The 14,588-nt window shown below is 40.5% G+C and overlaps 1 protein-coding gene across 4 annotated transcripts in view; it reads left to right on the top strand.

The window, feature by feature from the left end:
* The window catches only part of LOC143019305 (WD repeat domain phosphoinositide-interacting protein 3), a 250,845-nt gene that overhangs the window by 117,704 nt on the left and 118,553 nt on the right, over positions 1 to 14,588 (top strand). The window lies entirely within an intron of this gene.

The raw sequence follows: 14,588 nt of genomic DNA, 5'->3' as shown, positions 1-14,588 counted from the left end.
TGTATTCTTAATCCCCTTACAAAAGTCAGAATTTTATGACTACACACCATGGCTGTCCTTGGCACTAATAATGAAACTTACAGCTATAATGTGGTAGTCACATAATCTCTGTTAGGCTGGCTTGAAGGCAAACTGATGGAAATAGTAGTGGGTTTATTTAGAAATTAAGTTGGGCATCAATAGTAATGGCTTGCTCTGAGTGAAAAGGGGGGAGGGGAAGAGACAGCAAGGAAGGTGGCGACTGTGTTTCAAGTCATGTCCCAAGGTGGTCTGCTCATGGGGGAAGGGGGAGGAGGAGATTGCAACAGAGACAGTGAGCTTGGCTCACAGTGTGATATTCCAAGGGAAAAGGCAATCTGAATCTTCGGCGCTTCCCTCCAGTCTTATATACACAGGTCAGGTCGACCTGTGTCCTTAATTGGCATGAGGTCAAAGTCGATCTCTGGTAAGTCAGATGCAAAACGTTCTCAGGCTGCTGATCTCACCAAGGTAGAATGTATGGCTGCTACTACATATGTGTTTCCCCGAAAGAAGTGCTTGTGTGGCTCATGTGGCCAATGCGGTGCACAGGTTAGTCATCACACACGAAACAGAGATGGTCGAAGCAGGACTTGCCAGAACGAACGCTCCGAACCACTAGGTAGCGATTCATGAACGAACAATTAGAAAGCAGACCTGGTCGTTTACATAGATACGGTGTAGTGAAAGCGAAAGCTCGTTGGGACCAGAATGTAAACATCTTTGTATCTCCATTTTTTTTTTTTTTTTTCATTGTTCTTTCTTAAAATGGAAAGAAGTGAAGAAACTCCGAGAGGCAAAGAACCAGTGAAGAGATGCTTAGAGGAAAGTAAAATTGAAACTCCACTTGGTGTTGTTCGAAAGAAGACGTGTCTTTCTCAAACACCAAGGGAATACCAAAGGTTTGAACGGGAAGGAAATATTATGCATAGAGGATTAGAAATGGATAGAGAACCCAGGTATAGAAATATAATGAGAAATAGAGATATTAATGACATTTTGGATGATTTAATAGAACTCAAAAGTGAGTACAAAACAATGTACAAAGAAGTATCTATGCTAAGGAAAGCCAATGAGGAGAATAATAGGGAGATAGATGACTTAAAAAAGGAATTAAATAAATTAAAGGCAGAAAATGAAAGGTTAAAAAGTGAAGACATAAATAGGAATGAGGCATTAAAAAAGGAGATAAAAGATCAAATGCAAGAAGTGACTGAAAAGGTGGAAGAAAAAAGAAAATGACTTACAGGAAATAAAGAAACAGTGGAAAGTTGAACAGGAATGTCAAAAAGTATCCCTTAAAGAAATAATGGAGCAACAAGTCAAGGAAAATACCAAGGAAATGGTGATCCAAGTAATTAAAGAGAGGCAACTTAGGGACACAGTAGATAAAAAAGATGCATTGTAATCTATGGCATTAACCTCTTCACTCCGGGCCAAAATCTCGAGGGCAGCATTATCTGCCAGACGTACGATGTGTCGTAATAATACTCGCATAGAATATAGTCACCGCTTATATCGATCGTTCTCTCACCCATGAATTTTGATAACCATAGAAAATGTGATGAAGACAGTTTAGAGAGTATGTCATTACGCAAAGCTGCAGAAATAATCCAACCTTACCTTGACACACTCAACACATGGTTCATCACAAACAGACTCAAAATAGCTCCAACCAAATCTACAGCAACACTTCTCACCAACTGGACAAAAGAACACAAATACATACCTCATCTCTACATCAACAACACTCTAATACCACACACAAACACACCGAAAATTCTTGGTGTAACATACGATACATCCATGTCTTTCAAACAACACCTCACAAACATAAAAAACAAATGCACACCTAGACTTAACGCACTTAAGTCAATCACTGGAACAACATTTGGACAAAACAAAGAAACTAATATAACAATATAAAAACAATGCATACGCTCAGTGATGAATTATGCGAGTCCTGCATGGGCTCCTAATCTCAGTGAGACACACCACAACACCCTTCAAATCATACAAAACAAAGCCCTAAAAACAATTACAGGCTGCACAAATACAACACCTACAGACCATTTACACCATGAAACAAAAGTCCTCAAAGTCAAGGACCACCTCGACATGAGAGGCACACAAACACTTGCTGCAGCCACCACAAACACATTACACCCGCTACACTACATAGCAGAACACCCACACACACCAAGAAACATTAAAACTACACCCAAAGACCTTTATTACGCACAGATACTCTCTTCTCTTCCTCCACAACCACCAAATACCAGCCTCCGGAAACATATTCATAATCATATCACTCACCGCTCCATTAACCCCTTCCATACGGTGCCGCACACGTAGGCGTCATGGGGAGCGAGTGTATTCGCGAGGCTGCCATATCGGCGTCTTGATTATATTTATTGTAGTCACCCCTCCATAATGACATTCTTTCTAATTCTTTTGTAATCGCATTTTCTATGGTTATCAAAATTCACGGGTGAAGAGAGAACGACCGATATAAGCGATGACTATATTTTATGATGCGAGTATTATTACGACACGTCGTACGGCTGGCATTGGCTGCTGCCACCGAGATCCAAGTCCATGACGCCTACGTGTGCGGCACCGTATGGAAGGGGTTAACACACTGAAAGACAACACACTGCTGCATGCCAGACCCCCTGATATCCACCCTTCTGAATCCTCTCTCCCACAAAAGGACAGAGTCCACTTGGCCAGACTGCGATGCGGTCACCACCCAGCACTTCTAAGCTACCAGAAGAGGCTGGACGACCCTGTTGTGAACAGCTGCCCAGGATGTAACACTTCACCCCATACCATACAACACATAATGGAAGACTGCATTATACACAATCATGCACGCAAACAACACAACATACACTCTATAAAGGATTTGTGGGAAAACCCAGTTTCGGCTGTGGCCTTCCTTGGGGAGACGGGACTGCTCGGACAGACAGTCTAGGGAACGACAACAACAACAACAATGAATATAATCAAGACGCCGATATGGCAGCCTCGCATATCCACTTGCTCCTCATGCCGCCTACGTATGCGGCACCATATGGAAGGGGTTAAAGAGAAGCATGATGTACCTAGGTATCAGAGGGAAAAGGAGGAGAAAGAGATTGCTAAGGAAATTCTGAAAGAATTACAAGCGGAAGGACAAGGCTTGGATAGGGAAATCGAGGAGACCCATAGAAAAGGCAGATACTCTAAAGAAAAACAATACAGGCCACTGAAAGTAAAGCTTAGATCTCAAACAATTGCAGAGGAAGTACTATCCAGAACAATGAAATTAGCAAATAGTGAACATTACAAAAATATATGGATAAAAAAAGAAAAATAACTTAGAAATGAAGCAAAAAAAAAAAAAAAAGAGAACTGAAACTGATTTTTTATTTATTTAATTTATTTATTTATTTTTTTTTTTTTTTGAGAGAGAGAGAGAGTGAGGCTGAGAAAATGGTATATAAGGAAAAAGGAAACAAAGAAGACAGAAAAAGATGAGAAAGGAAATTAAAAATAGCTTATACCAATATAAATGGAATAATTTCAGAAATGAATGAATTAAATTATTACCTGGCCTTAGAAAAACCAGACATAATGGGAATAGTGGAAACTAAATTAAAGTATACTCCACCACCCAACACTGTGGGACAAGGTTTATACAACTGCTGGACAAAGAACAGAAAGGATAAACAGGGTGGTGGAGTATTAATTTTGACTAATAAAGATTTAAATGTAACAGAAATAACTGAAGGAAAAAATAATGTAGAATCAATTATGATACAAGTTGAAAGCAAACGTATGAAGAGTAGAAAATTTGCAGTGGTGTATGTGCCTCCCAAAACAAAGTCCTGGACAGAGTGATAATTCCAAAATATTAGAAGATACAAAATACGAATTAACTAATATACTGAAGGACAGAGGAAATACAGTAATTATGGTTGACTTTAATTCAAAAGAAATATGTTAGGAGGAAATGACAGTGAAGGATGGAGAGGAACTCAGTGGATAAGGGAAAATACCAGATACAGAGGTAGCGAAGAACCATCAAGGCTGGATTTAATACTTATGACAGAGCCTGAAATTGTCGATGAAATTGATTACAAAACTCTGATAGGAAAGAGTGACCATGTACTAATAGAATTTGAGTTGAAAGAGTAAATGGATCAAAGCAGAAATGATAAACAGAATAGGAAGACTAATGTACAACAAAACAAATTTTGAGAAACTCAAAAAATTCTTTTGCAACACGAACTGGGAAAAATTCCTAAATGAAGAAACAGGGATGGAAGAGAAATGGAATATACTAAAAGACATTTACAATGAGGGAGTAAATAAATATGTACCACAAAAAAAATGGAAAGAACATACATAAAAAGCTGGTACAACAAATGGTGTAGTGAGGCTAAGGATAAAAGAGACAAAGCTTGGAAGAAATGGAAAAGAGACAAGAAAACAAGCGAATGGCAGATGTACATAAAACTAAAGAATGAGTATGAAAAAATATGCAGAGATGAAAAGAGAAACTATGAAAAAAAAAATAATAATAGAAAATTGCAAGGAAGAACCCAAACTATTTTACAGGTATGTAAATGGCAAACTGAAAAGCAAACAAGGAATAGAAAAGCTGTGCCAAGGTAAATATGAAAATACAACTGAACTGGAAATGGCTGAAATTATGAACAACCATTTCAAATCAGTATTCACAATAGAAAACTCACCTAACTGTGAGGAAATAGAGAGAGATAGATCCCTCTCAATGAAAGAAATAATTGTAACACAAAAGGAAATCAGTGACCAAATCAAAACCCTTGACGTCAGAAAATCACATGGTCCAGACGGAATTGGAAATTGGATACTGAAAGAATGCCTGGAAGAATTAACAGATAAAATATACAATATAATTAAATTCTCACTTAAAGAAGGAAAAGTGCGACAGGACTGGAAGAAGGCAAACATTGTACCAGTTTATAAGGGAGGAAACAAGGAAGACCCATCAAATTACAGACCGGTCTCCCTGACAAGCACAGTAGTAAAAATTTGCGAAAAGGTCATCAAAAATAAATGTGTTAAACATTTGGAAGAAAAAACTATACTGAATCCAAATCAATTTGGATTCAGACAAGGAAGATCATGTACAACAAACTTGATCTGCTTCTACTCAAGATTAATAGACATAATACAAGAGAGAGATAGTTGGGCAGACTGCCTTTCTGGACCTACAAAAGGCATTTGATAAGGTACCAAACAATAAACTAATAAGGAAGATAGAATCAATAGGTGGCATCAGAGGAAAATTATTGGAATGGATGAAAGACTTCCTGACTGGGAGAAAAATGAGAGTGGTAATTAGAGACAAATTCTCAAATTGTGAAGAAATGATAAGTGGTGTCCCGCAGGGATCAGTACTGGCACCGATAATGTTTGCTATATACATAAATGACATGGACGAAGGAGTAGAGTGTTATATGAATTTCTTTGCAGACAACGCAAAAATACTAAAAGTAAAAACAGAGGAAGATTGCAACTCATTACAACAAGATCTGGAAATGGACTCGAAAGTGGGAAGTAAAATTCAATATCAAGAAATGTAGTATAATGGAATTTGGAAAAAGTAAAAACAGAATATTGAGAGATTATAAAATTGGTGAAGAGGTAAAAAAAGTAAACTTGGAAAAAGACCTTGGAGTGATGATCAGCAAAGACATGACACCGGATAAGCATATTAACAAAATAGTCAGAGAAACCTGTAATTTATTAAGGTCAACAAAAGTGGCATTTGCCTATTTGGACGAGGAAATTATAAAAAAAAAATTAACTACACTAATAAGACCAAAACTCGAGTATGCAGCAACATATGGACACCCAGTACCAAAAAGAATATAAAGAAGTTAGAAAGAATATTAAGAGCAACAACAAAACTGGTATCAACTCTTTCCAAAATGACATATGAACAAAGACTGTCCAAATTAGAATTTCCAACTCTGGAACAAAGAAGGGAGAGAGGAGACCTAGTATCTATAGAATTATGAAGGGAATGGAAATCTTAGATGATGACTTGTTGAAATAGGACAATGGAAAAACAAGAGGACATGAAAAAAAACTAAAAAAGGGATAATTACAGAAGAGATCTGAAAAAATAGCTTCCCACACAGAGTTATAGATACTTGGAACAAAGTGGACAAAGAAACAGTGTGTGCAAACACTATTTAAGATTTTAAGAAAAAACTTGATGCTGAGAGATACAAAGATGGGTCACCACGAGCATAGCTCTCTACCCGTATAATAGGTCCTGAAGCTGCAGCGTCTACGTCGTGGGACCACCCCCCAACCCCAAGAGTTGGGGGCCAAACGGCAGCAACCACCCCTGGCCACCGGCTCTACGTAGGTGGCACCGATCCCCAAGAGGAGCTACGCCTACCTTGGGGAGTACCACAATCCTTTTTCCCAACATGCAATATTACGTTTTTTCTGCACCGAGGGGTGATTTTCCGGCGATCACCCCTCTTCTACTTTTAGCTGGAGATGTAGAGAGCAATCCTGGGCCCACCACAAAATACACATGCCCAACATGCTCTAAACCCATTACTTCGAGCAGACAGACAAAGGGCTCAGTTCAGTGCAATATGTGCAAAAACTGGGCCCACCTCACTTGTACAACACTTGCTGACACAAACCAATACACAAACACTTGGACATGTTCTACCTGCCCTCCAGTAACCCCACTCCCAGCACCCTCACCCACTCCTGATTTCCCTCTGCCCTTACCCCCGATTAGTACTCCCCTTCCTTTGTCCCCGATCTTTCCTTTCCCCCCCATCTTTCCTTTCCCCCCCTCTGACCCAGATCCTACACCTTCCCCACTACCACCCCAACCTCAACCCCAAACGGCACCATACAACACATACAAAACACACAACATCAACATATTACAACACAACATTGATGGTATTAACACGAAAAAACATGAACTTGAACACTTTCTTAAACAACACAACATACACATTGCGATTTTACAAGAAACAAAACTAAGACACTCACACAAAACACCATCATTTCATAATTACACCACCATCAGACAAGACCGGACTGACGGCTATGGCGGTGGACTCATCACCCTGATCCACCACTCCATCTGTTTTGTGGACACAAGTGCCACAACCAAAATTCTCCTCCCTACCACAGATAACACAACAGAAATCCAATCCATTCGAATCCGCACAGGCAACAAATCAACACTGACAATAGTTAACATGTACATTCCCCCCCAATCATCCCCCACAGTTCCAGACACCTTCAGGCCTCATTTTAGCCAACTAGCCTCAATCCCCAACCTGATCATGGGTGGAGACTTCAACGCCAAGTCGTCTGCCTGGTATGTCGACAACCCTGACACAGACAGAGGGCTTGATATACAGACTCAGTTTAACTCATTGACTATCATGAAGAACACACATAATCATACACATATCCCACACCAAGCCCTCTACACTCCCTCCTCTCCTGATATCACCTTTTGCTCCCCCTGCCTAACCCCAACAACATCATGGAGAGTGGTCGGAACCCTTGGCTCTGACCACCTTCCAATCATCATCACCACCAAAACAAGATGCACCCCAGTTGGCCACAGACACACTTACACCAATTACAAGAGAGCTAACTGGGAAGCTTTCATTGAAGAGACAGAACAACATTTTGAAACACTTAACAGTACACCAATCACAAACATAAACAATGCTGTGCACACTTTTAATACAATCATACAAAATGCAGACAAGAGATACATCCCTAAAGGCAACAGAAAATCACACAACCCCAACTTCACACCAGAAATCCAAAGCCTCATCAGACAACGTGACACACTTAAACACGGTGCCCCCACACCTATCCCTCAAAACATAGCAGACCAAATACAAACACTAAACACTGTGATTGCCAATAAAATACATGAACAAAAAACACAAAATTGGCAAAACTTTATCAATACACTTGATCACAAAACAAACACCAGCAAATTGTACACACTCAACAGCATTACACTATCCAACAGTAACACTACACGCTCTCATGCAGCAATAATCACAACAACAGATAATCTACCCTCAAACAGACAACAAGCAAACGCACTCATACTTCATTTTGCACAGACAAGCCATCTCACTTCTCACCCTGACGACCGACGCACCATTCGACGTAAGAAAGACTTTCCCACAGACTCAGACTATATACCCTTCATAGACAGTCAGACAAAACACATAATACATAATCTCAAGCACTCATCTGCCTGTGGCCCTGATAACATAAGTAACATCCACCTAAAACACATTGGACCACAAGGTATACACGCACTCACAAACACTGCAAACTACAGCTATTCACACAACACTATACCCGACATCTGGAAGCATGGTAAAATAATCACCATTCCAAAACCGAACAAAGACCCAACAATCCCAACATCGCACCGCCCAATCACACTTCTCTGCACCCCCTCTAAAGTCATTGAACGCCTAATACTTAAACTTGTCACACCACATATTCCCCTTGCTGACTCACAACACGGTTTTAGGCCACTACACTCCACAAACACTCTTCTGACAAACCTCACACAAAGAATTTTAGATGGCATCAATTCAGATAGGCCCCACCAAAGAACACTTCTTATAACATTAGACATTAGTAAAGCTTTTGATGCTATCCCCCGCCACAACCTAACAAATAAAATATATAACACAGACATGCACAATAACACCAAAAGATGGCTGGCCAATTATCTGGCAGGTAGGAATGCTTACGTGTCATATAATGGCCAATCATTGCACATCAGAAACATTAAGAACGGAGTACCACAGGGCTCAGTTCTATCCCCCACACTATTTAATCTATACATGCATGACTTACCCACGCCAGACACCTCAGAAATACAAATCTCTTCCTACGCAGACGACATAACAATCATATGCACACATCGTAACACAGACAAAGCTGCAGAATTAATCCAGCCATACCTTGACACACACAACACATGGTTCATCACAGACTCAAAATAGCTCCAACTAAATCTACAGCAACACTTCTCACAAACTGGACAAAAGAACACAAATACATACCCCATCTCTACATCAACAACACTCTAATACCACACACAAACACACTGAAAATTCTTGGTGTAACATACGATACATCCATGTCTTTCAAACAACACATCACAAACATAAAAAACAAATACACACCCAGACTTAACGCACTTAAGTCAATCACTGGAACAACATTTGGACAAAACAAAGAAACTAATATAACAATATACAAACAATGCATACGCTCAGTGTTGAATTATGCGAGTCCTGCATGGGCTCCTAATCTCAGTGAGACACACCACAACACCCTTCAAATCATACAAAACAAAGCCCTAAAAACAATTACAGGCTGCACAAATACAACACCTACAGACCATTTACACCATGAAACAAAAGTCCTCAAAGTCAAGGACCACCTCGACATGAGAGGCACACAAACACTTGCCACAGCCACCACAAACACATTACACCCGCTACAGTACATAGCAGAACACCCACACACACCAAGAAACATTAAAACAACACCCAAAGACCTTTATCACGCACAGATACTCTCTTCTCTTCCTCCACAACCACCAAATACCAGCCTCCGGAAACATATTCATAATCATATCACTCACCGCTCCATTAACACACTGAAAGACAACACACTGCTGCATGCCAGACCCCCTGATATCCACCCTTCTGAATCCTCTCTCCAACAAAAGGACAGAGTCCACTTGGCCAGACTGCGGTGCAGTCACCACCCAGCGCTTCTACGCTACCAGAAGAGGCTGGATGACCGCATTGTGAACAGCTGCCCAGGATGTAACACTTCACCCCATACCATACAACACATAATGGAAGACTGCATTATACACAATCATGCACGCAAACAACACAACATACGCTCTATAAAGGATTTGTGGGAAAACCCAGTTTCGGCTATGGCATTCCTTGGGGAGACGGGACTGCTCGGACAGTCTATGTGTTTTGTCTGACTGTCTATGAAGGGTGTATAGTCTGAGTCTGTGGGAAAGTCTTTCTTACGTCGAATAGTGCGTCGGTCATCAGGGTGAGAAGTGAGATGGTTTGTCTGTGCAAAATGATTTATGAGTGTGTTTGCTTGTTGTCTGTTTGAGGGTAGATTGTCTGTTGTTGTGATTATTGCTGCGTGAGAGCGTGTTGTGTTACTGTTGGATAGTGTAATGCTGTTGAGTGTGTACAATTTGCTGGTGTTTGTTTTGTGATCAAGTGTTGATAAAATTTTGCTAATTTTGTGTTTTGCCTTTTTGGCTGCCTCCCTGGTAAGGGGGAAGAAGCCTTGGTATATGTATGTATGTATGTGTTTTTTGTTTGTGTATTTTATTGGCAATCACAGTGTTTAGTGTTTGTATTTGGTCTGCTATGTTTTGAGGGATAGGTGTGGGGATATTGTGTTTAAGTGTGTCTCGTTGTCTGATGAGGCCTTGGATTTCTGGTGTGAAGTTGGGGTTGTGTGATTTTATGTTGCCTCTAGGGATGTATCTCTTGTCTGCATTTTATATGATTGTATTAAAAGAGTGCACAGCATTGTTTATGTTTGTGATTGGTGTACTGTTAAGTGTTTCAAAATGTTGTTCTGTCTCTTCAATAAAAGCTTCCCAGTTAGCTCTCTTGTAATTGGTGTATGTGTGTCTGTGGCCAACTGGGGTGCAGGGCAGTAGTAGGCGGTGGTCTGTTTGTCACAGGGTAGCAAGCCTCAGGGTGCTCAGCTACTGTGGGACAGTTGTCCTGTACATCTTGGATAAGATCAAGGAGGTTGGTGCATCTTGTGAGGCTGGTCAGGGAAACTCATACCTGGAATGTGTTCTGGGATCACATCATACAGTGGCATTGGTAGTATGGTTGCAACATCTCCCTGAAAAGATAGACACTTGAGAATGATCATGGTTAGCAGGTGGGGCATTAGGTCACCCAGGACATTGTGGACTTGACAGTTGAAGTTGCTCTTCATTAGCTTTACCAGAGTTGAGGTGCAGGACCTTGTGATCTCTGTTAAGCATGTGGATCGGTCAAGGTGGGGATGCTTACAGCTCCGGTTTGCTAAATGATCTAGTGGCGGTGGCAGTAGGCCATGAAATGATACCTGTGGTAGGTGAGTGTGCAGGCAATAGAGCTGGTAGTTGGCAGACCTGGCAAGCAGCAGTGGCAGTTGAGCTGGCAGGCAGTGGTGGCAGACCAGGCAGGCAGCACCAGCAGTCGAGCTGGCAGGCAGCAGTGATAGATGAGCTAGCAGTCAAGCTGGCAGTAATCAAGTGGTGGCAGTAGGAAGAGCTGGGGATCAGGTCCACAAACATTGGGCAGCCAATGTCAGGCTAGCTGGAAGGCAAAGTCTGATGGAGAGAGTAGTGGGTTTATTTAGAAATTAAGTTGGGTGCCTATAGTAATGGCATCAGCTGCATCAGCTGCTTACATAGGTGTCATTGTACTAAAGTGGTTAAGTGCAAGAAAAAAGGGAGAGGGGAGAGATAGCGAGGGAGGTGACGACTGTGGGTTTCAAGTCATGTCCTAAGGCGGTCTGCTTATGGGGGAAGGGGAGGAGGAGACTGCGATGGAGGCAATGAGCTAGGTTCGCAATGTGATGCTTTGAGGCAATGTGAATCTTCAGCAATTCTGTCCAGTCTTATATACATGGGTCAGGTCATGACCTGTGCCCTTAATTGATCCAAGGTCAAAGTCAATGCCTAAGAAGTTGGATGTGAAACATTTTCAGGCTGCTGATCTCACTAAGATGGAATGTATGGCTAGTACTGCACATGTGTTTCCTCTAAGAACTGCTTGTGCAGCTCATATAACCAATGTGGCATGCAGATTAGTCATCGCTAGGCCGATGCTGGTACTGCTCATGCATTTCTCAAAGAACTGTTGTATGACTCGTGCAGCTGGGATGGCGCGCAACTCTCCTAGGACTCTGTGCACATCAAGGGGTCATAAGAAAATGAGGACAATTTCCCTAACAATCTTCAAGATCATGTTACATAGTTACATAGTTACTTGGTTCTCCACATGCCGAGTAGGCTCCAGGAAGGATTATGGTATTGGAAATACTTGTAACAGCTAAGTACTGAGTTTACATAATATTAAAGGTTGAATTAAACAGTACTTAAGCTAACATCATAGTGTAATGACTCAACATACAAATCCAGGTCGCCATCGGTCAAGTGTCCAAGCTTACGTGAGCCTGGGTGTTGCCTTACAATACAACATTCGTCTTGGAAGACGCATTAGCATTTTTCAGGGTATTTTTTAGGAAAAAAAGTGCATCTTGTAAGCCGTAAAATACGGTAATATTTTTTAAATAATTTCTTTATTCAAGTAGTCATATGCCACTTTCATTGACCTTAATAGGTTGAAGGTTTTTCCGACTATTTTGTTAATATGTTTATCCAGTGTCGTGTCTCTGCTGATTATTATTCCAAGGTCCCTTTCCGAGTGCACTTTTTTGATTTCTTCTTTGCAAATTTAATAATTTTTTGAAATTCTGTTTTTACTTTTTCCAAACTCCATTGTGCTACACTTCTTGATATTGAAGTTCACTTCCCACTTTTGAGTCCATTTCCCGATTTTGTCCAGGTCTGATTGTAATGAATCACAGTCTTCTTCTGTTCTTACTTGCTTCAATATTTTTGTGTCATCTGACAAGATTAATGTGGTGTTCCATTATATGGATGAAGAGATGAAAAAACTCTTTAAAACCCTGATATGACAAGTACATGTGAGTCAGTAATATGGTCCCCACACAGAGTTAACCTCTTCACTCCGGGGCACATCGCACGTCTGGCAGCATTAGCTGCCCGACATGCAATGTTGCATCATAATAATCGCATTATAAGAAATAAAGTCAGTGCTCAATCGTTCGTTCTCTTTCACCCGTGAATTTTGATAACCATAGAAAATATGATGAAGCCAGTTTAGAGAGAATGGAAGTTACGTAGGTACGACTACAATAAATATAATCAAGATGCTGACGTCGGCATCATCGTGTACCCACTTGCTCCTCATGCCGCCTACGTAGGCGTCACCGTATGGAAGGGGTTAAGGATATAAGTGAGATTGAGAGAATACAAAGGGCAACAACCAAACTGGTCCCCAACCTGACAGATAAACCATATGAGGAAAGACTAAAAATACTAGATTTACCAACTTGGAAAGATCAAAGAGAAAGAGGTGACATGATTACAGTATTCAGGTCACTGAAAGGGACAGATTGTATTGATAGAAGAGATCTGATTAACCCCTTCCATACGGTGCCGCACACGTAGGCGTCATGGGGAGCGAGTGTATTCGCGAGGCTGCCATATCGGTGTCTTGATTATATTTATTGTAGTCGCCCCTCCATAATGACATTCTTTCTAATTCTTTTGTAATCGCATTTTCTATGATTATCAAAATTCACGGGTGAAGAGAGAACGATCGATATAAGCGGTGACTATATTTTATGATGCGAGTATTATTACGACACGTCGTACGGCTGGCATTGGCTGCTGCCACCGAGATCTAAGTCCATGACGCCTACGTGTGCGGCACCGTATGGAAGGGGTTAAAGATAGGAGGGCTTTCAGAGGTTATGGAAGTAAATCAAGAAAGACCACATGTTGAAAGGATGAGAAGATATACAGTTTTCCATATAGAAATAATATGAGGAATAGCTTAGAAGGTGATATAGTCCAAGCTCAAACAATACATGAGTTGAAATATAGAATATGATAATTGGAACTGTACATGAATTTGAGTCAAGTTATGTTAGAAAATTAGAGAATAGGAGATGGGACCCAATGAGCATTGCTCCTTTTCTCTATACTACAATTAGGTAAATACATGTATTTACCTAATTTACCTAATTGTAGTGTACAGGAAAGGAGCTATGCTTGTTGGGTCCTATATCCAATTTTCCAATTTTTATCATACCTAACCTCAAATTCATGTACAGTTCCAACTTAATCCATATCCTTGATATTCAGTTACCATATTTAGGTTTGAATTTATATATTATTTCAGCTTGGGCTGTATCTCCTAACCCATTCCAAGTATTTATGCATCTATATGGAAAACTGTATTTCATCACATCCTTTAGACATGTCTCACTTAATTTGTCCACATGACCTCTGAAAGCCCTCCTATCCTTCATCAAGAGATCTCTTCTGTCAATGTAATCTCCCTTTTATTGGCCTAAGTATTATAATCGTATCATCTTACTCTTTGATCTTTCAAAATTTGATTACCCCAAAACTTTTAGTCTTTTTTCATATAGTTTCTCTGCCAGGCTGGGGACCAGTTTAGTTATTTACCTAGTTGTATTTACCTAGTTGTAATATACGGGAGGGGAGCTATGCTCGTGGTGACCCGTCTTTGTATCTCTCCGCATCAAGTTAGATCTTAAAATCTTGTATAGTGTTTGCACATACTGTTTTGTTGTCTAATTTGTTCGTATTTATCACTCTGTGTGGGAAA

Source organism: Oratosquilla oratoria, chromosome 1, assembly GCF_046742065.1.
Source record: "Oratosquilla oratoria isolate Oo_2021 chromosome 1, ASM4674206v1, whole genome shotgun sequence".
Classification (NCBI taxonomy): Eukaryota; Metazoa; Arthropoda; class Malacostraca; order Stomatopoda; family Squillidae; genus Oratosquilla; species Oratosquilla oratoria.
The sequence above is the reverse complement of the archived record's forward strand: the minus strand, read 5'-3'. Positions and strand labels throughout refer to the sequence as shown.